The sequence below is a fragment of the Nyctibius grandis genome, chromosome 8 (assembly GCF_013368605.1).
Source record: "Nyctibius grandis isolate bNycGra1 chromosome 8, bNycGra1.pri, whole genome shotgun sequence".
NCBI classification, from domain to species: domain Eukaryota; kingdom Metazoa; phylum Chordata; class Aves; order Nyctibiiformes; family Nyctibiidae; genus Nyctibius; species Nyctibius grandis.
Genome location: NC_090665.1, coordinates 45,830,977 through 45,854,337, shown reverse-complemented (window position 1 = coordinate 45,854,337; position 23,361 = coordinate 45,830,977). Strand labels below are relative to the sequence as shown.

The following is a 23,361-nucleotide window of genomic DNA, read 5'->3' as shown; positions in this document are numbered from 1 at the left end:
ACTTGGCTAAAATAATCCTAGCAGCACTTGCCTCTTTTCAAGGACACTCTTCATGAACAAAGATACAATGTTGAAATATCTTTCTAACCATTCAGGTATCATTCCACGTTATACATTCTTTTGGAGAAAGCCGAGCATAGTAGCTAAAGCAAGATAAAAAAACTTGGAAAAGTTTTGGCAAAGAACAAAACAGCAACAAGGCACTGTTGCCTAAAATAAGGATACAACCCATGAAAAGCTTGACACATGTTTCTCTTTGAGTGTCCAGTGTTGTGGGTTTTTGATAGAATAATTTCTCATTTAAGAAGTTGCAGTAATCTTACATTTTTTACCAGTCCTGTTCATAAAACAATGATTTTCCAGATTTCTCATTCTACTGTAGGATGAAAAAAAAAGTCTACAAAATCAAGTATTACTCAACAATAAGCAAATAATATAGAATATTTTTGCAATATGGTAATTAATTTTAAAATCTGGTCTTTGTTAGGGCCCAGCCCAAAGCCCTATAATGTCTGTGGAAAAACTTCAATCAGACTTGATCTGTCCTCATAAATACAGCTATTAGTTCAGAGTGAAATGTTGGTAGTGCAAAGTGAAATAACTTGAGGCTTTACTTTTAGCCTTTTCACAAACAAGTGTCAGCAACATCAATGCAGATTATGCGTGTGCAGGCGTGGGCATAGCGTGAGTACACTGTCTACATCAAGTCCTCAGCTTCCATAGCAAATGTTACCCCTAGGACAACACACCCAGCACACTGCCAGTCAGCCCAAATAACAACTGCAAGCACCAGGATGCCAAACGTCACCGAGAGATACAACAGCAGGAACAGGCCCCAAATGCAAGCTGTAACCAGGGCCAGATCCTCCCCTTCCCCTTCCTGTCTAGCTCTGCCCAACCCTTCTCTTTTCAAATCATGGGGTTTATTCCAGAATTACACATTTATCAATATCTGCTGAAAAAAAAGCAGTAACTTCTACCCCGTCCCCTAAGCCCTTCCATTTTGGTCTGCTTCAGCCCTTACTACCCCAGCTGTATTTCACCTCTACTACTCCTTCTCCTAGGATCCAAGGAGGGGTAACTGTGGCCATCAGAATCACAGAATCACAGAATCAACCAGGTTGGAAGAGACCTCTGGGATCATCGAGTCCAACCATTGCCCTGACACCACCCTGTCAACTAGACCAGGGCACTAAGTGCCATGTCCAGTCTTTTCTTAAACACCTCCAGAGATGGTGACTCCACCACCTCCCTGGGCAGCCCCTTCCAATGTCTAATAACCCTTTCTGAGAAGAAATTCTTCCTAATGTCCAACCTGAACCTCCCCTGGCGAAGCTTGAGGCTGTGTCCTCTTGTCCTATTGCTAGTTGCCCGGGAGAAGAGGCCAACTCCCACTTCACTACAACCTCCCTTCAGGTAGTTGTAGACGGCAAGCCTTAAAGCAAGCCTTAAAACAGCCTTAGTCTTCATGGTCCACAAGCTGTTTTAGTTAAAGGAGATCATGTCCACCTCTTAACTATGCGCATGTGTTTTCATATATATATATATATATATATATATATATAAAATCATAGAATAGTTTGGTTGGAAGGGACATAATGCTATTTCCTAAACTTCTAGCCCTGTTAACATTAGAGTGATATGAAACTGAAAGGCCGGAGTGATTTATATGGCCACCTCCATGCTAAAAGATAACACTATGTAAGTGGTCATATGCTCTCATGGACAGTACACAGGGCTGGAGTCCAGAAGCTTGAGCTCATCCTGCCACTGACATCCAGTTCAACCTTAGGCAAATTATACAGCTTGATCCTAGACCTATTGAAGTCATTGGCAAAGGTCTGTTTGACGTAACAGTACAGGATCAGGTCCTGCATTTCTCCTCTCCTTTTGTTGCAAGGTGTCTCTGGGGTGAAAGTGTGTGAAGTGTTTCAAAGATTTAAAGTACTATAGTTGTCATCCTGCAGTTCTTATTCATGCCTGATAATTTTTACTTGTGGGAGTAGGCCCGTTGGCTCCACAGTCACCATTATTTGTAACATTTCTAGTATTATTCACAACACATCTATTTTTCTGGCATAATTGTATTAATTTTAGAAGTGGAACATTTTTAGCAGCACGTTTTACGTATTCAATAGATGCATGATATAATTAACCAAAGAAATGTCATAAGAAACACAAAGGAAATATTCTTCTTCTTAAATTCAATATTTAATTGCCCACGGTTATTCTTAAGTCAAACCTTCTGCTGTTCAGAGAGAGTCATCACGGATGACTTATGTTGCTTTGTCGTCACAGATCACTTATGTTGCTTCGTAGGGTCTCTTTAGTGAGTCTAATTCAGGACTCATTTTTCTTAGTTTCAGAGGTTTATTGTATCAAAATGAAAAAGCAAAATCACACCTCAGGAGAGGCTGTAGCATTAGTAGCTTTACCCTCAATTCTACAAATACATTGTAGGGATTTTTTTTTACTCCACCAAACACAAGTTTGCAAATCTTGGCCCAAATTGCATCTACATGACGGAAATTTCAGCAGCCCTACAATGCTGCTGGAATTTGTAGATCCTTCTCTGGATCCTCAAAGAGAAGTAAAATAAACGCACATATGGGTTTGGCCAAGTTTGCCAAAGTTTAACTTTGTGACTGAGTGGCCCAATTCTTTTCCCTTCATTATCCAAATAGTTGGAATTGCTTGTTCTCCCATCTGTCATCCCTTCTGTGGTGTTGTTGCTACAGAATGAAGCAAATGTCTTCCTCTAGGAAAGGGCCTTATAGGGCAGAGATTCACAAGGTGGTCCATAGATTAGATGCCTCCTTTTTTTCCACCCCAAAAGGAGTGGTAATGAGCTAAAAGCTGCTACAAGTGCCACCTATAAAAGAAAAGAAAGCTACTAAGCCACTTTCAGTACATGGAAACGTCTGGAACAAGGCTAAGTAAAAAATTGCTAGCATCCACAGTACACCTGCAAAGCAGGAGCAGATGCTCTATCCCACATCCATGTATCTGCCAGTGCCAGTATGACTATTGCCAGGACCAGTCATGTCTGGTCGATTATATATGGTTTAGGCAACTTCCATGATTGTTTTCATACAAGTCAGACTTTGGCCTTATAAACAGTGTTCTCTTCTATTAAATACAGTCCTCTGCACATGGCAATGTATTAGTGCTAGTCTCTCTCTTACCTAACTTAGCTGTCTAACATCAACCAGCACCACTAAACTACCCACCCCAGCTCATCTACGTATTTTGTAGAGTATTAGGAAGTAGTATTACGGAAGCAACTTCAAAGGGCCATTCATTTCAGCCCAGCAGAATGAAGACAGGCAGGATGAGTCAGCATCTCAGAGTACCTGCTCATCCCCATTGACAACAGATCAGAGTTGGATGGCTTGTTTAGACTGAATGCTTAACTTCAGATGGCTTAAGTTAGGTGAAGTGAATCCCACTCAGATTTTTATTCAGCTTAGAACTCTACTGCTTCCCACAACCTAAATTATTTTAGTCATCAGGTGCCTTACTCACTGCCTTTTTCTGTTTTGTTCAAGGAGCACATTTATGGAGTAAAAAGCCTTTCCTAGAAATGGAAAGGAAAATGTTTCTTGCATTTTTAACTTTGCTTCTGCTACCCAAGTACTTCCTGCAGTATGGCAAGGTGTGGGTGTGGTGAACAATTTTTGTGCGTAATAGATGCCAGCAATGCTGAAGACAGGGAGTAGAAGATAATTTTCAAAAGCTGCCTGGCAAGCAGTTGGTCAACCAGGTCTCAGAAGAACACAGAAAGTGGCTGGCTTGGCAGCCAGAGTTGTGTTGATTGGTGGACTAGATATTCAGCACTTTTCAGAGAGCACAATGGAAGTAGATATCCCAATCCTACGGAACCTCAGCAGCAGCTGGGGGTATCTGGTTTCCTCACAGTCCTCTGAAAACCTGAGTGTTGGATTTTAAAGACGCAGCTAATGGATCTCCTGGTGACTCAACATGAGTCAGTCCAATTAAGAACTGAATCAGGCTCTCCAAATATTCCCATGAAGCTCTTCCTCTGAAGACTTCAAAGTGCATTACGAAGATTCAAAGTGCTAACAAGTAGGATAATCCAATGATGATATCAATTCTGGCATGACGCACTTCCCATGTGACCAGGGACAAGTCCATTTAGAGGCACACTTATTACAGATATCTAGAAGCCACACAGAGATTTGGACTGAAATATAATGAAGATTGCATCTTGACAATCTTCTCTGTGGAATTCTATAAACTGGTGGTAAAATTTTATAGAAAGAGCATTCCACTAACTATTGCACTCTGGGGGCCTTCCCATAACAAATACCTATCCTGCTCCATTTTGGAACATAAACTGAGCTTTACTGCTCAGACAGATCTGTTGTCTCACCCATGTAGCCCTAAAATCATGATTTTGCTATCAACCTTCTATTTGTCTGAGAAAATAAAAGGCAAAGCTCAACAGAACCATGTACATGTTTGTTTAACCTTTCCTCAACAGAGCTACAAAATACATGCATTAATATCACACAAAGTAGCTGTACCGTTTTTAGGACTCCTCTGGTTCCTTCAGAGGACAACGATGAAATCGCGCACTGGTTTCATTTGGGTGAAGGTGCTGACTGCACTCTCAGAAAACAATACCAGGCCAGCCCTACAAAATAACAAATAGTTTTTTGAAAGTGGTGATTGTAAGAACGGCTGAGCACATTCAGCAGCATCGCTGCTGCTGTCACAGTGAAAATGTTGGGGGCCTAATACTGAACCCACTGAAATCAACAGGAAAGCTGCTATAAGCACCAAGAACCCTTGGACTGAGCCCTTATGCAAGTGCTCTTTGTTGCAAAATATGATAGCACAAATCAAATTTGAGAAACATTTTCTTGGCAGCGGACAGTATGTCTGTCCTATGCATTGCGTTGATAAAGTATACAAGTCATCACTGCAAACACTTGCACAATATCTAGGGAGTGTGAGATACACTTAAACCACCTTAATTGCACAGTGCTATACCAAAAGTTAGCAGCTGAGTTGCAGCGGCCTCTCAGTGCAGCAAGAATGGATCCAGATCCTCTAGCTCTAGGTACCACCCAAAGACATCCAGATGACCTCAGACAGTCCGTGAAAATCCTGGCCATCCTTGTTCTACCTATGGGTTCCCTGGTTTCAGAGGTGCTCTTCTGTGAACTAGCATTTGGAGCAGAAGACTGCCAGCATGGGCCTTGTTCTCATGTCCCTACCACACAACCAAAACCACCGCTGGCATCATCTGCCTTCCCTGTGTACAGCTTTCACAGACGTTAAATCTACACCGTAAACTCAGAAGGACCAGGGCACAGGTTTGATCCATGATCTCTCAGGTTGTGTAACTGCTAGGACACTCCCGGGCATGGCACTGGCCTGTCCCAGCTAGCGCTCTCCCAGATGATGCCTGGGGACACGTGGGGGACAGCAAAGGCCAAGGACTGTTCCCAGGAGGCAGTCTGGATGAGGCCACCTGTTTGGGACGCAGGAATGGGGGAAAAGAGTTGAATCATGTGGATATGAGTCATGATACGCTACTTTGTCTTTGGGTTCTTTATTTTCTAGCCATAGCCAGAGACATTAGGGAACGAATGGTCACCGTTCCTGAGGCACTGAACTACTCTTCCTGAAAAAAAATGTTGCTTACTGAAAATAGCACTTTGGTGAGAACATGCAAAGAGAAATCTCCTTGCCTTTGCCTAGGTTTGCCCTGTGCCGTGGCTAAGCTGAGGACTGCAGTCTCTCGGGCTGCCATCCAGCTGGACTCAGCAGCAATTCATTCACTAGAAAAAGTAGAAAAAGAAACAGGAAAAAACTATATGAGGTTTCCATGGCTATGGGACTGTATATTTTCTTCTGACGATTATCACAACTGCTGCATCCAAACAAGCAACAGATGTCAGAAATAACGCTCCGGTTTGGTGAGCACTCATGTCAGACACACCACAAGGAAAGGTGCGGCCTTTGAGCCCAAGCAAGCGGCACATTTTCATCTGTGGGCAAAATACAAAGCACAGACATGCAGACTTCTAAACGCTGGCCCTAGAGCTCCTCTTCAGTAATATTTTCCCATTATGTTGAACTTCTAAATTTTTCATGTTCTTTTGTGATGGTTGGTGAAAATAACAGGTCAAGAGTAACACCACATAAGGTTTTCTGAAGGGCTAATGTATATTAAAAGCTACAGTATTTTGTAGAGAAATGGCACAAACTTTGACTTTAATATTCTAGAGCAATGAAGAGAGGGCAGAAATAAAAGCCATGTAATCAGTTCCTCTTGTGAGTGATGCTGGACTGTAGAGCAGATTATCCTGTATTCATCTACGATATATTCAAGAGCAACAGGTGGAAGTACAAGCGGTGTTTCTTCTTCATTCCCCTGTGTGCCTGGTCAGCTTATTACTACTATTCAGATAACATAAAATACAGTTTCAAAGGAAAAACTTTCAAAATTTTCATTAACCACTAACCCTCTACTTGCTTTCCTATTATTCTATTTCATCCTACTTCCCTGTTACAGCCTGCACACCCTGGTCCACTTTTTGGAGCACTACTTGGATTCTGCATTTGCTACAGAGCCTTCTTCCCTCACTTCCCTGTTGTAGACACGTTCATTTCTTTAACATGCAGGCAGCTTTTACAAGTTTTAGGACTGAAAGGTTCTACAGAGAATTTCCTATCTCTGCCCAAATCTCAAGTGTGTAGTCTAAGGACTTTGCTAAACCAGAATCTCAGCACTGTTGATTTACTGTTTGTAACTTGGATTTTTTTTTGCCATGGTATAAAAGATCAAAAAACCCAGAGAGTTTCGTTACATATCTTTGCTGGCTAAACAGTCTGCATGAACCACAAGCTACTCAATAGTTAATAATAACAAGCTTCTCCTCCAACACTTGGTTTGAAAGGACTACAAGCTCTGAGTCACTGCACAGTTGATTTCAGCTTAACCCTAATAGCTCTGTTATGTCGTGGCTTATTCTTAAATCTTCTTGGAAGCAGGAGAGTGTCAACAATAAACTTGAAAGGTTTAACACTCTAACACCAGGTAAACTGCTTTATCTCAATTAAAAATATCAGTAGTGTCCTTTCCACTACATCACAGAGCTGTAAAGTAATGCTGGAGCAAAAGCATGTGCCTGCTGGTATATGCCTGAAGAGGTTCTGGGAATTAATTCTGCTTTGCAGAACTATTCCAGTTATTCATGTGACTCAGCGGCTGAGACTGGGATCTTCCTGCACTCACATGGTGACGTGCTGATTCAGGCTGGTTCAGCAGCGTGGGACAGGAGAGACACCTTATCAAAAGAAAAGCCCTCTTTGGGGACAGGCTCTCCCAGTAGCTGCAAAGGAAATTTCCGTTGCGCTATCTGCGCTAGTCCGGCGGGGCGAGATTAGCAAGTTATTATTAGATCTGGATGATTTTCTTTACTCTGGATAAGAAGGGAATCATTCTTTTCAACCAACAAAACAGTTCTTAGCACTGCTGCTGTGATGTCTGCCCAGATGTGATCTCAGGGCTAAAGACTAGCACCGTGTCAAAGGAAAACAGCACCCTGCACCCCTGCTTTCCGAGTCATACCCAAGAGTCCTTCAGCCACGCTTGGTATTCAGGTTTTATTTATAAATGTTTTAGAAAGGATTAATACCTGGCTATCCCTTGTTGTACGCGTGTTGCAGATTGGAACAGTAAATTGTAAGTCATTTATCCGCACCCCCTGGACTTATTCAACTTTGTATGTAATGACTGGTTGAGATATTCATAATAGATTAACCCTTTATAAACCAATTACAAATAGTATCTTGACTGACAGGGCACTCATCAGCCCCATTACGCACAGCAGATAAGAATTATCTGATTAAATGCAGGCATCTGGGATGGAAACCTGAGCATTTGAGCCAGTCACTCCACACTCTCTCTGGGGGTAACAGTCAAGCGAGTGAGCCGAGTCCTCCAAAAGTAAACAGCTAAAATAGGTCTATCAAATGGTAGCCAAAGCATTTTAAGTGACCTGTCCAGGATGCTACAGAACAGACTGTGGCAGATCAAGAGCAAGACTCACATCTAATTCCTGTCCTTATTCTCAATCCACAAGACCGCAGCTGCCCTATAATCACATAATCATAGTTCTGAAACTCTTCAGTGAAGCTGTGAATGCATTTAATCAAGGGTCTTAAACTGGCAGCTTCAGAAAAACAGACTTCCTTTAATATTATGCACAACCTAATACTTGTGAAGGAGCAGCCAGTGTAGTCAATATAATCTCAGCCACCTAAACATTACAGTATACAGAGGTACCTGGTGAAGTGCAGGGCTTACACCTCACACCGAGTACTATGGTTTCACAGTTCATCCTGATACAAATAGCAATCACAGAGTATTTTTGCAACGTATTGTACCAATTGCAATACCAAAGTATCACTTCCTCTGCCTACTGTCCCTCCACAGCCTCCCTCCGCTGACTTCACAGTTGGATTTTCTCTTTCCAGAGACATTATTTTCTGTCTGCTCTGCTGCTCACTTCTCCCACAAAAAAATGGTACATTCAAAATATAAAGGAAACAGCATATTTAACCCCTACAATGGGTAAAGGAATAATGACAGCAGCCTGTGGTACATATGTGAACTAAAAAAATCCATCTGCTGACACAGGCTTTAGTGGGTATCAATGGATTGGAGCAGAAGGACATACTGTCTGTAAACTGAAAATAAGGCTGTCCGTAATAGAAAGGAAATGAAAAAGGAAAAAAAAATCTAAGACTGTCTCAGGATCCTCCCTTTCCACCCTCAAGATCTGGAAGACTTCTTAATTACTTGTTGGACTACAGCTGCTGATGTACACAACTACCTCTCACAAGTGCCTTCAGTCCATAAAGCTGTATATTCTTACCAAAAAGAGAACTGAAACATTTTTATCTACATGAAAAAACTTAAACACCAGGTACTCAGAGGCATAGATCCACACAGTATTTGAGGGTTAAAAAACAGAGGAAAACTGTAGCCTGGGAAAATTAGGGGCTTTCCATTCCCTGTGTAATGAAATGACAGATTTAAAGTTCAGACTGAGAAAAGTCATTGAAAGGAATTAGATTTCAAACTTCCTGAGACACACAGGCTTTGTTTTTCAAGGCTATTGATAAATCTATCAGTCTCGTGATTACTGTCCCCCCAACCCCCTGAAAAACCCTCTAAAAAAGGAATTTGCTGGGTTAATTGGAAGGAAAAGGGTTTAAAGAATATCCACTGTAAGGTCTCTCTGAAGAAGGAAAGTCCCTGGAGGCAAAACAATAATTGGTTTTGACCTTCCGCAGTTAAGGAGGCGTTGGTAAAGCCGAGACTTAAACGCAGCCTGACAACTGTGAGTTCCAATGAAATTCAGAAAGAGACGGAAATTGGATAAGCAAATTCCTTTTTGTTCGTGACCCCGGTCCCGCTTTCCTTTCCCCCTGCAGCATGACACATCAGAATCTCTCCTGCGTACCATAAATCACTCGCAAGACAGCAGTAGCCTTTGAATAGCTGTCTTATATTACGTTCCTATCTCCCAGACAAGCCGTGTTAGCAGTGCCCTGCCTGCTCTGGAAGAGCCAGCACGTTAAGGGCTTTCTGAGGCGAGGAAGGGAGCAGCATGATTTCACTGCTGGGTTCAGCACGGTGTAAATTCCCTCACTCGGAGTTTGGAAGAACTCTTCACATTAGCACTAGTAGCCGCTTGCCAATTTAACAACACTTGGGTTTGAATGCAGAAACCCACGATCCTCATTCTGTCGGGAGCTGCAGCTGACAAAACGCTTTCTCTTTCAGAAATTGGAGCTCGTAGAGGACACTCTGCCATCGCCCGCCACTGCTCCGGGAAACGTCATGTTTCCTGTGTTACCTTCCGCAGGGCAAGTGCATCGTGTCTCCGTGTCCCTGCAAACTCCTGGCAGCAGCTGGAGACACCAACACGCTTCCCACAGCTTGTGCCTGTCAATACTCATCATCCCCGCTCAGCACAGCCACGCTGGCCAAGTGCCCTTCAGCTTGCCAAGGCCTGCTCAGACTCCTCATGTTATTTGTTACCTGCAAACCCCACCGATTTCAGGTAAATCAGAGAACTTGAAACTCATTTTTCTGTTTTAACAACGTCTTAAGTTAATAATGCCTCCAAGGCCCACAGAGCAAAGTTTTCCTTAAAATGACCCTGAATGCAAACTTACTATTGAATGTCGTTATACTTTAAAAAATAAGAGAAGAGAGAAGTGGCAAAGACTCACAACACAAAGACCATAGACCAAATAAAAAGGCATGAACTAATGGTGAATTTTTCCACCTTAAACGGCCAGCCAATTCGAGATGGTCACCACTGAAACCCGACTCATGTAATTTGCAGATATGACTCACAAGAGTTGAAGGTCCAAAAGCAATAAGAGCACAGCTTGGAGAGATATCATGACTTTGAAGACAAAAATTAGTTATTTTTAGGGTCTGATGAGACAGAGGTGAAAGTGTAAGTAAGTGGTCTGCAGTAAGGTAACTGTGATGTCCAGGTATTTTCTCAAAGTTGAAACGGTTTCACTTTCTCCTGGAAAGGAGCTGAAAGCTGGGAATGGCTTCATAGGGATAGAGTTACATGAGTCACGAGCAGTAGGACTGTCCCAGAATGCCAGCTCCCTGTGCTTTGACCTTTTCTCAAGTTTGGGGAAAAGTTGCTTCTTACACGTGCCTCCTCCAGCTGAACCTAACCCCTGTTACCATTAGCCATGGTCTTCCAGCACTTTAGGTGTCGTGACAGCTGACTCCTGCTGAGTGTCTGGAAAGGGCTCAGTCCCAGAAGCGCAGCCTTGTTCTTTTAGGCCAGAAGTGCCCAAAGAGTCAATGTGACATTCAGAGTCTGACAGCAAAGCAGAATATCCTGAGAGTATCCAAGCCACGCTGCAGCTGCTGCAAGTCAGCAATGCTTAGGCTCTGAGCTGGCACCTTCCGTGCTCTCAGAGACCAGGGGCATTCAGCCCAAGCCTCGTCCCAGCAAGCAGCAAACAACCAGTACACAAAGCGCAACCGCGACTGATCTTTGGAAGGACCAGATCTGGAACACATTTCAGAATCACACACCTCTACCATTTGCATCCTCCAAGTCTTGCTACCAAGATGCTTCCCAACCATGAGTCCTACCCTGTCTTATTCTTATTTTAAAATATTTGGTTAATTCACTTTCATTTGGGGAACTCTAGCAACTGACAACTCTCCTTCTTGCTCTGAATTTCATGCCTTCAGTACTTTAGGAAGTACTACAGACTATGACCAGGAGACACAAATTAGGAGAGTGAATCCTTGTCTATAATAATGTTCAAGCTGTATGTAGGCAATGGGAATTAATAAAACTGGAACAGACTCAGCACTGGCACTTTATGTAGGACAATACGTACCTCCTGAGCTGGGTCACGTACCTAGCACGTCCTTGCTGAAGTGCCAACTTCACAGAGGAATGCTGACACTTACAGGGTGCTGCTGTGTACTATAGTAGTGCAGAGGCTTCTGCAAAGAGCCAGCGAGGCAGGTTAGTTGGGAGCATATAAAAAAAAAATCTATAAATCACATTCTATAAATAAGGTTCCATAAAAGACCTAAAGATAGCAAGAGGGCAGTTTGTCAGTTGTTGGGGTCTTTTAAGTTATTTTATTTATTTATGGAGTTCTACTGGATGGGAATGAAGCTTTAGAGCCAGATAAGAAAAAACCCTAATATTCAAACTGCAAGATGCTGTGTGCCTTTAACGCCCCTAGATATCAAAGGTGCTGAGTTCCCATCACAGTGGTACAACCTAGCCTAAAATCATGGTCCTAAACCATCATTGACTATTTGCAGTTGTCATTCAACACTTGCTCAGTGTTCAGAAGGACGATCCTTGATCCCAAGAAGTCTCAAGTTAAGGAACAAGGAATTCTTGTGACTTTTTTTTGTTTCTGCTTCTTGTTTTTAATTTTCATGTTTTAACTTGTGACGTTTTGTAGCACTTAGTGAAACAGGGGCCATTGATCTCAAAATAGTTCCAAAAAACCCCACACAGTTTTCAGAAGACAAATCAGAGTCTGAGCACACTGAAGCAATTTACTCGAGCTACCTGGGCAAGTCAGTAGCCGAAAGAGCCCAGTCTCTGCCATCATCAGCAAGGCCATAGTGACTCCTCCATCTTCACCAATTTTCAACACTATGAGTTGCAAGAAAGGGAGCCCGTGATGGCAAGGGTTACATTAGGGCAGGAAAGGAGGCAAAACAAGTGTCTTGAGTGTTACTTCCTAACACAAGAGCAGGGAAGAGTTTTCTATCACAATTCTTTAGCTCCCCCATTAAGTGCTATAGCGGTTTCTGTTAAGAGGAGGTCAGATGAGGACCCGAGACAGACAATTTTCACATACTGTTCCAGTGTAAGGCTGCAGGAGAGAGCCCAGCAGAGCCTTGCCTTCTGCATGGCACCTCAAGTTTGAGATGTCCTCAATTATCCATACGCAGCTGTTCGGGAAAACACGCTATACTGCTGGGGCGCGAGCACGTCTGCGGAGTCACGCCGTGGCACAGAGGCGGCTCTCTTGCCTTGGAGGGCACTTTGCCCTGCATATCATTTTGGGTCACCACAGTTGTTTTCAAGGTCTCTTGAATCCCTCAAATGTACGTTTTAAAGATCATCAAGGCAGAAGCTGCCGTGCTTTCAGTGACACCGCTGTCGAATTATGCTCTCCTCTAAGAGGGGGGCAACCTAGCTCTCCCCTGCCCAGACATCCATGCTATGAGAATGACACACCGCCAGTCAGGCTGTTCACACCAACTGTGGCAGTAAACTTTATTTCAACTTTGACATTTAGTTCCTGTACAGTGACTCATGACCGCCTATGATGCTCCGTTTAGGGATGCAAGACTCAAAAGCCAATGCAGAAAAAAATATCAGCAAGCTACAGAAACCAGAAAGAAGCATTTGCTGAAACGAGGCACCTCATGATTTTTATATACTGCAGGGAAGAAACAATAGATGAGGACAAGTTCCAGTTGCTATGTCTTTTTGCAGAGAGAAGCTGGCAATTTACATTTAAAGTACACTTTGCTAAGTGTACTTTTACCTAGTGTACTTTTTAAAAACAGTCTACCACTCAATGGTGTCACCAAAACCATTTAGCTTAACAAAACCATCAGGTCTTCCAGTTTCCAGAGTTTTAGGAGAAAAATGGGACCACAAAGTTGTTTAAGAGTGCATTGAATAAAACTATAAGGAATAACACATGCATTCCTTATCCTGTTCAGCCTGTTTATAATCCTTGAGAGCTCCTAAGAGAAACCTGAGCGATGAATGACAATTTGTGTCCCTTCTGACCAGGTCTGAGGTTTCTCAGGAGAGGTGGTAGGAGACAGCAGCGAACACGTTCTGTTTCTGAAGGAACGGTGAAGCACGTGGGTATGGGGCTCTGTCATTGTCCCGAGGAATCCACCATGGTGAAGCCAGGACATCAACCACAGCTGACCCAGAAACAACCACGTCCCCTCCGCCTGCTCCTTCTAAATTTACTAGCTATGTTCTGGATCTATTTATGTAGCTGGTGCTGAGAGGGCACTAGGAAAAAATAATAATTCTTAAAATCCTAAATTAACTTTCTATATGTGAGTGTCTAGCGTTACTTCACAGATACCAATTAGGAAAAACACGGTTGTATATAACAAGTTAATAATTTTGTTTTCATAGGTGTTAGAGATTGTTTTCTTTGTCTTCAGAATTTCTTCACTAAGCCTAAGTAAGACACAATTTAGCAATTAGCATTTACTTAAAATCTACATTATGTACAAGCACATCTTACAAGGATGCACTCTCACCTTCTCAGAGACTGAAAAGATGCTCCTTTGAAATCTGTAGTGAATACTTCCTCGTACCTTCAATGTATATATGGAACCATGAAACCTACTTTACAGATGGAGCTGAGCTCTGAGGTCAAAGACAGCTCACAGATTCTCAAGGCAGTAGCTGGTGTCAGCTGGAAGAGCTCTTGATTCCCACTGAGCTGTGATGACTTCACCAGCTGAAGAACAGCCCAGAGTGCCCAAGTTTGCCTTAAGTTTCCACCTATAGGCACAAAATGCGTTACCAAACACCTGCAGCAGAAAATCTGTAAACAGCTAAGTGAGGGCATATACGTATCTGCTGGCTGGAAAACGTCCAAGTGAACCTACTCAGAAACCCAACTCCTTTCCCTCATCTTGCATCACAGAATTATTTATTTGCCTAAAGGCAGTTGGAGGCAATTAGTATATTCAAAGGTTGGTATTAAGACTGCTATTGATAGTGGCGTGGGGAAGAAATTGCAGTGAACGTCAGTAATCTGAGCATTTTTGGACTAGAACAGTGTTCAGATTAATGAACGTCGATGCTATTTCAAGGTTATGTTTGCTAATATTAGTATGTAGTCATACATACCAGAGTGCTGCTTTTTTTTTTCCTCTCTATTTTTCCTTAAAGCCAAAGTTTTGACTTAAGACAAAATGTAGCCATGGCAGCAGGAGTGGCAGAGGGGATAACACATTACCATTCAGCTGGCCCAGCCCCTTGGATTAGCAGGTTTTGGAAGAAAGAGGTTTCAGTATATTTAATTAACTTGTCTTAGAGTTCTTGATCTTGTTTCAAACCACTCAACCCTTAAGGTCTCTCATGAGTCAATGTTTCTAACCCAAGACTTGCAGAAGAATTTTTGAATGCACTTAGGTAGTTTAGGATCTTGCTAGTCTGGGGATGAATTTATACTCCTGAAAGGTGTAAGAAAAAAAAAAAATACTCTCCAGAACCTGAGTGCTTGTCAACAGGTATAGCTAACCATAACTTCTTGTTTCACCTGACTATCTACCAAGGTAAGAGAAACATTTATATTGCTTATTCCTATTTCCAGCTGCAGTGTTATCATTTTTTGCTTCCCTCCAACTTGGAAATAATTTTCTAAGCTCTAAAAAGCCTCAATATTTATATTTTATGTAAGCAGTTTGGAAAGGTCAGGCCTAAGCATTTGATAGAAGGAACAAACTCAAGTTACTAGACACCATTGGAAGACTAGGCACTAAAATGTGCTCGGGCATGCTTTTCAAGTGCTGCTTATCCATAGTTGTGCCTTCTGTGCCTCAGTCAGACCACCATGGCAGAGATCATGTCAGTGCTTCCACTGTAAACTTGAAACAGAGTTTATAAATGAACCTGAAAGCCAAGCAGATGCTTTGACAAGCGCACATCCATTTCAGTGCAGAGCTGTACCAGAAGCAGCTCGCTCAGTTGTAGCGCATAACAAGGAGCTGGAAATGCAAAGTTAGTGACTCAAGCTGGATTTTTCACACTTGCATAAAGAAGCTTGGGAGAAATGGCAAATGGTAGGAAGGTTCTGGACACCAGTTACTGGCATCCTGTGCTCACATAACCAGCCCTCAGGAGGGTTAACCTGGCATGGCAGTGAAGACACTGTGGTCAGGATTTATAGTGGTAGGGAAAGGGGTGAGATTGATCATGGACGTTGGCTCTCTTTCTTCCACCTCCTCTCCCCAGGTCCTGTCTATAGCTCCCTTTTGTTCACCCTAACAAGCCTGAGACCTGTGGTACAGGAGGATGGGACAGTAATTCTCCTTATGCATTTTTTTCTTCTTAAGGGATGAAGTGCTGAAACAGAAACATCTTGGCCATGCCTAAACTCCCTTGCTCGAATACAGGCTTGAGCTTCACACAGACAAGTGGCTGGACCTCACTGCACCTGGACTTCAGGACAGAGCTGGTGCAGAAGCCAGGTCTCCACTTCTATCAAGTTTCTCTGCGTGGAGGCCAGCTGGCCGTCTGGGTTGTGGCTAGGCACAGCCCACAGAGAAGAGGCAGAAGAGCAGTCTCATGAATTCTTCTGCTTGGCACATCCTTGGAGAATCACACAGAATCAATCAGGTTGGAAGAGCCCTCTGGGATCATCGAGTCCAACCATTGCCCTGACACCACCATGGCAACTAGACCATGGCACTAAGTGCCATGTCCAGTCTTTTCTTAAACACCTCCAGAGATGGTGACTCCACCACCTCCCTGGGCAGCCCCTTCCAATGGCTAATGACCCTTTCTGAGAAGAAATACTTCCTAATGTCCAACCTGAACCTCCCCTGTTGAAGCTTGAGGCTATGTCCTCTTGTCGAAGCCTCAAGTACTTGGTATCACACAAATATTGTAGAGAACCCTGACCTTGCCACAGAACATCTATTTAACAAACCACCATCAATGTATTTCCAGAAAGAATTATGAAGATATTTTGCTTTTATTTATAGTAAAGCCCTTAAAGAGTCACAATGCACCAACAGTACCGCTCTGGTACATAAGCTATCACAAGAGCTTTCTTTTCTAAGTAGGAGGAAAAAATTACTCCGCCATGGCTGTGTGTGGTATTTGCAGTCAGAGGGTGACCTGACGGTGACCAACATACTTAGCTAACATATACTACTCTTTACATAGATGACATCACACAATCTACATGTTGCTTATTTGCTACCTAACACTAGTCATTAAATAAATATTAATCTGATAGGCAGGCACCTTAACCAGGCATGCAAAAATAACCCCAGATGTAAAGAAACAGCTTACACATTATTCACACACGAGTAGGTAAGTCAGAAATGCAAAGGACTGTCGGTACACCAGTCTGCTATCATCAGAGTAAGTAAAGGTACATCTCGAACACAAAAGAAAACATCTCACTAAATACTCCACCAATTTAATAGGTGGCTTTTTTGTTTGCAGGTAAACATTTATAATTGGTGAAACCTGAAGTCATTGAGGTTGCTTGATAAATAATAGGAATGGCTTGACAGATGCTGGGGTAAGGGAGGAGGGGGAGCATGCTTTCTATTGCAATCGCTACAGGGTTTTCTAGTATACCATACTGTCCAGGTGCCCTCCGGGAATCCCTTAAAAATAATCTCTTACATCTTTCACATAAGGTCCTTTCCCCACATAATTTCATTTTATTACGTTTTATAGAATGCAGCCATCTCCCCAAATTCAAACCATGAGCCTTCAGTTTCTTCAACAACACATTCAGTATGGTGCAGATGCCCTGATCTGGGGTCAATTTCAATTCTTAAAAAACAAATTACTCATAGTACGTGTTCCTCTCATTATCCATGTGGGAGTAAGGGAGTGAGAAGTATTACTGTTTACCTACCTAACGGCTCTGAAACCAGCAGATTTCCCCCCCACTGCTGTACTACTTTTCTCCCATCATGACTCCAAGACGATAACTTGCAAATAATAGTCTATGACAAGCTCTGCGAAGAGGTAACCTTCACAGTTAAATAACCAGTGGCGAGGTAGGTAGGTATGTATGTATGCACAACAAGGCATATATATGTATGTGAGGCTAAGCCCTGAATTTTGAATTCTAAATTTGAAATGGATTGCATGAAATTCTCACTTTACTGACCTCAAACTTGGGATTTCACCCTGGGTACTGAAAAACTCTTTATTCTGCTACTTCCACCCACCCTGAACTGTTCAGTTTGAAACACAGTTCATTAAAAACTCTTGTTATAAATCCAAAGGGGCACTGAAACCTCTGGTTACCTTCAACCAGTCCAAATAAGAAAGACCCAGAGATCCTGATCGCACAGATGTGACATTAGGGAAACATCTGGAAAGAGCACCATGTTTTTGGCTGGATGACTCTAGAAGAACCAGGTGAAAGGAAGCAATGGCAGCCTGCTCTGTGACTGTGGAGATGACTGTGATACAACACGGAGCCGTGAGAGTGCTCCGGAAAGGACCTTAGTTCTGCCTGATAGACTACCAAAGCATAACTTAAGGTATTTTAAAAACCAGTTGCTGGAAATGAATAGCATACAGCTATCACAAGAGAAGTCTTCAAGGTGTTTAGTAGATTTTTCAGAGAACCTAAGTCATCTCTTAATCACTGGGAGATTCACCATCTAAAATCCCCTAGGGCATTCTGAAGGATGAGCCCTTCAATACTATGCCTTTGACAGGAGTTTTGCTTTTAATGGCATTAAAACCCAAATATTGTACCTATTTTACATCTCAAAATTTAACTCAAGTTTAAAATTTTCCTCTAACCCACCCCCCCTGTTTTCAAATTGAAGTTGTCTTACTTTTATCCAAAACTAACTCATCTACTAAACAATCTACTGAAAACTGGACCTAGTATGATCACAGAAGTAAGCAGTTTCACACCAGGAAGGACTCTCCCCTCCTGTTTGATAGTGGGTGCACCTAACCTTCTATCACCAACATTTCCACGGCAGGTGCCAAGTACCAGGTCCTGGCCTCCCATTGAGCATTAAACCACTGACCACACCAGGACACCTGCCACTGACTGAGCTGGACCAGAAGCTCATCAACAAGCCCATCCATACACAGGTTTGCATTTTAGTCTTGCTGGAGTCACTGTTACCACCCCAATATCCCACGCCGCAGACTCTGTACCATGAACACCTCTGTGGTGAACACCTCTGTCACCACACGGAGAGGCTTTGTAGAGCAGGAGGAAGAGGGCCTGCTGTGGATACTGCAGACCTTTGTCCAGGTCTGGCTTTTGAAGCAGGAACAGCAGCATTCCCCATTTGGTGTACGATGCCACTCTCCTTCCCACACACAAGCATGGAATTTGTGGACATGGCAGGAGACGAACATTAATCTCAGTGCAGCATCTCTCATGTCGCTGCCTTTTAAAACCTAGATGAAGACTGTGCTGTTACTGTTCTCCTGCCCTTAAACAAGCCCTTTCATTTTGGTGCCTTGTGCAGGGCTTTTTGTTTTGCCTTTGGCTTCCTTTTGACTTTGATTCTTTTGTGAGGGTTTTTATCCCCCTTCTAGACGTCCCACCCACTCAGCATCACTCGAAATGAAAAGATTAGATGCCAACTAGACTCCAAGTACAGAATAAAAGAGAACAACAAATTCTACCAAGGATCTCTCTCAGACTGTAAAAATAAAAGATGAGTTTGTATTGGCAAAGGCCTCTCTTGATCTGTTAATATCAAGGAAGACAAAATTATCTGTGTTCTTTGTGAAGCAGCAGTTGTTTTAGCGGGGAAGGAAGCCAAGACAGCTGTTAGATAGTTCAGTACAAAATACTGACAGTGACACACCAACACCACCACCAGCGGCGAGGGACACGGCCAAACCGCCAAAACACCAAATATTATTAATGTTGCTGCTTTTACAAAGTTTGACAAACTGCAATAATTTAAAATTTTTAGAGTGAAAGATGACTTTTTAAATTCATCTTGGCCTACTGTGCTTAAAGGATACTGCAGAAAGGGCAGCAAAATCTCTCAGATACAAAAGACACTGTTGAGAACAAGGAAGCAGGTCTCGGTCAGCGCTCAGGATTAAGGGGGGAAGGAGCCGTCCATGTTTAGTTTGGATGCAGGACTTCACTCCTTTGAGGAAGGAGAGGCTGTGAGATTTCAGCAGCTTTTGAGGAGTCCTCAGCTTAAGCTACTGGAACAAATGGCTTTGTCCACATGACCTGCAGCATACCCAAGCCCGTGACAAAGGATTATGAAATCATTTTTTCCACTTCCTTCAGGCAGGATGAAAGACGGCGTGCACTGCGGTCGGGAGCAAACCGGAGGTTCCTGACCGGGACCTTGCTCTCACCCTGTCAGCTTGCTCTGGTGACTTGACCTCTCCTGCACATCATTTTCTCCATTTGTTCTAACTTCCAAGAAGGGTTTATTTGCAGATCTTCAAGACTTTCAGACAGAGCTAGTATCTAAATACAGGGAATTTAACTCTGCTTTCAGTCACCCTTCTCATACACACCACCAGGAGTAAACAGGGTTGCACCCATACAGGTACAGATAAATCAGATATTAGGCTCAGCAACACAGATGGTAGGGAGCAAAATTTGGCCCATCAGCATGAGCTCCAGCCACTAATGCAATGCAAGCTGTTGAAGACTGCAATAAACTTGCACTCTGGCTTTGTTTGGAAGATTTTGTGTCCAATTTCTCCCCTTCCAGGCCCCTTGTGTCCTCTGGAAAAGCTTTCTCAACTACTCAACTACACCCTTCTACATGGCACTCTACTTTTCTCTCTAGCTGCACCTTCAAAGCTTTGCTAACTCCAATTACTGTCTAAATTGCATTTATGGAAAAAAAAGTCATTTTCTTTGAGTGCAGAATTACATGTTGGTTGTTTTCTTATAGATTTGGATCATAAAAGAACTTAGAAGAAAAAAATACAAACTTACAGCTCAGCTTGGCTGTAAGTAACAGCCTTTGTCCTGCATCAACAGACATAGTAGAGAACGGAGCGTGATACATTTTTATAATAAGGAACAAGACCCCACAGGGCTGATGAAAATCAAAGTTCTCCACCCCACCATCATCTCCCACTGATGCTATGGGGCTGTTCCAAAATGGAGCTCAGCCCTAGATCTCCCAAAACACTCATTGCTTATACTTGTGCAGAAATTATAATGAACACCCTTTTCACAGCATCACTGACTCCTGCAACTTTTTCCCCTCTCTCTTGTTTTATGAGGGATGCATCACATCCCAAATTCTGCAACAGATGTTCTTTACAAGGCAATAATAATGTACAATGAGTATTTTGTGGATAGGGCACTCATACTTTTCAAGACCCTGGTTTTGCATGTGTATACAGCTCGCCTGCAGCATGCACAAGCCAAACTCAGTGAAAATTCCTGAGATCCTCTGACCTGCGAGTGGGAACTTTCCCAAGACAGAAGTGGATTTGACAAGCCAGCAAACAAAGAGAGATAATTCTTAGAATCTGAAAGTCAGTAGAAATACTTAAATATCCACAGCAAAATTCACTTTCAGTGTATGTTTCATATTTCAGTTTTATGCTGTGATTCAGCAAGGTTTTTACTCTCCAGACTGAAGATAACCTTGCCAAATGGGAACTTTGAAGAAGCTGCCCACTGAATTCACAGGAGATGAAAGTAAAGTTGCAGTTCTAACAGCAACATCACCTGACAAAGCCTTTGGCATTTTAGACCTAAAAAACTTTTCTGCAACTTGCCTTAGTATTTTCAACAGCTGGATATTACACTGTATTCATAGGCAGGCCCAAATATAAATAGTAGTTTCTCTACTGACCCACATACTTGGCCTATATTCAGTCTTTTAAGATGTTTCCATTAGCCACAGACCAGTGTCAGGTATTTCTCCAGTGTAATCTTATTTATGAGGTCCTGTTTCCCAGAACAAAACAGGACTAGATCAGCCAGAGTTGGGCTCTTTGCTGACAGTTGAAAACCTGTTTTCCTCCTATCCTCCGTGGACACATACCTTTATCTTCAGTATCTTTCATGGCCTCATTTTCAGTTCTTATTTCCAGTTCTTATTGTCTGTCTGCCTCCTCTCTGGCTACTCCCCAGTGCTTCTGCTCCCAGGGGCACACAGCTTCCCTGAACAAGCCCCTCTGCCCACACAGCTGAACTTCATCCTAGCTGACAAACGACTGTTTCTTTGGGGGTAAGGGCTCCTTTTTTATCTTTTTTTCTAAAAAGAACTTGACGGCTTTTTACATCTATTCTGAATGAAGAAAAGTTGTCAATACCTCAGCATTCTTTACTTTGAGGGTGACAGAGCCCTGGCACAGGCTGCCCAGGGAGGTTGTGGAGTCTCCTTCTCTGAAGATACTCAAAACCCGCCTGGACGCGACCCTGTGCAACGTGCTCTGGGTGACCCTGCTTTGGCAGGGGGTTGGACTGGATGATCTCCAGAGGTCCCTTCCAACCCCAACCATTCTGTGATTCTGTGATTCTGTGATTCTGTGTTATATGAAGGAAAGAAGACTGAAAGAGATGAAAAGCCATAGCTGATGGGGGAAAGCAGGAAAACAAAAATCAAGGAAGGAAGCTAGTAGAAGCTGAGGCACATGGCTCCACAATTACTATTTTTTAATATTTTATAACTTCATTTACTGTACTCTTGACTCATCTGGTCTGTGAAATCTCCAGTCCAGAGAAATCAGAGTAACTGAATTAACCTAAGTACAAAAACCATGGCTCAAATCCTCTGGCCTTTATCTGGGGAAGTCTTTTATTGAAGCTTTCAGCTGGAAAGAGACTGCAAGAATTTGTGGCTGTGGAGCATGCAGTTACAATAAATATATAATTCATCATGGAGAGGTTTGTTAAAACTGTTAGGAATAATATAAATGTTCTTCTTTCCTATTGAAAAGAGATGTCAGTTTTCCTCTTATGATTACTCAAAGGGCTAGCCAGGCAGAATAAAGGCTTATTACATTAGAAAGCATATAGAGCCCTTTTATGAACTCTGGCTGCAGCCATTCTCTTTGTGAGACTGTTTCAATTTGTTCTTCAGCAGCTGTATCTGATCTGTATCTTGCACACTTTCATCCTGTGAGAAAACACAGCTGCAAAGTGACTAGAAGTTCCTCATCTGTCCATCTCTGCACGTTCTCACAGACGGGACAGGTACCTATGAGAAGCACCAAAACCAACTTACGGGTGTTAAATCCGATAAATAATTTTACACTGAGTCATGAGGTCCGGCTATCTCTCTGTTCGTCTTTCTTGGAAGTATGAATGATAGCACCACATCATGAAAGATACTGAAGTTCACCAGTATAAAGTGAAGGCAATTACTGGCATAACAGAGCGACTAGGATTGCCACCCCTTGAAAACAGGGGTTTAGGACAGAAATACTTAGTTTTCAAATGCAGAATAGAAAACTAATCACTATGTGTTTAATCTAAACCTTCCAGTCTGAAAAATCCTTGACACTCACACAGGACTGGCAAGAGCACAAGTGATGCACAACAGCTTCAAGCATGTCCTTGTCTGATTTACAAAGACATCATAGTTGAAAATATTTCAGAGTCCCACGGAATAAAATGTGTATGTCAATGCTTCATTTAGACAAAACTGCCTCCAGAGAAAATTATATTTATGTAAACACATCCCTGTGTCTTCCCTACCATTCCGTACTGCCTACCATTTCAGGAGTGCCACCCTTCACAAGCTGAGGAGGACAGGAGATCCAACGGCATTTGCAAGCCTGATGGGGGCACACAGAAGACACCATGCAGGAGCAGGCTGATTTTACACAGTAGGGCTGCACTGAATTCAATGCATCTTGGACACCAAAGAAAGAGATGTGAATATCCTACGACTGGCAGACTTGCCATCTCCCCCAAAGTATTCCCTCTCCTGAAGTTTCCTAGTTTCTTGAAGCACATCCTCTATCACGAGCCGCTCACCACAGACGGGTTACCCCATTCCAACCCTGCAAAAAGACCACTAGAAACAGCCACTTCCCAAACGCTCCCGTGGAGCCCCCTCCTTCCTGCCCC

At 42.8% G+C, this 23,361-nt stretch overlaps 1 protein-coding gene across 11 annotated transcripts in view; it reads right to left on the bottom strand.

Annotated features, from left to right (window-relative positions):
• FGGY (FGGY carbohydrate kinase domain containing) overlaps positions 1–23,361 on the bottom strand; it is a 325,680-nt gene that overhangs the window by 167,826 nt on the left and 134,493 nt on the right. The window contains exon 2 of one of the 11 annotated variants that reach the window (XM_068405667.1): positions 4,548–4,657. The exons of the other annotated variants lie outside the window; for them this stretch is intronic. The gene's annotated coding sequence lies outside the window, so the exon portion shown is untranslated. The remainder of the gene's footprint in view (positions 1–4,547; positions 4,658–23,361) is intronic. 11 annotated transcript variants of the gene reach the window in all.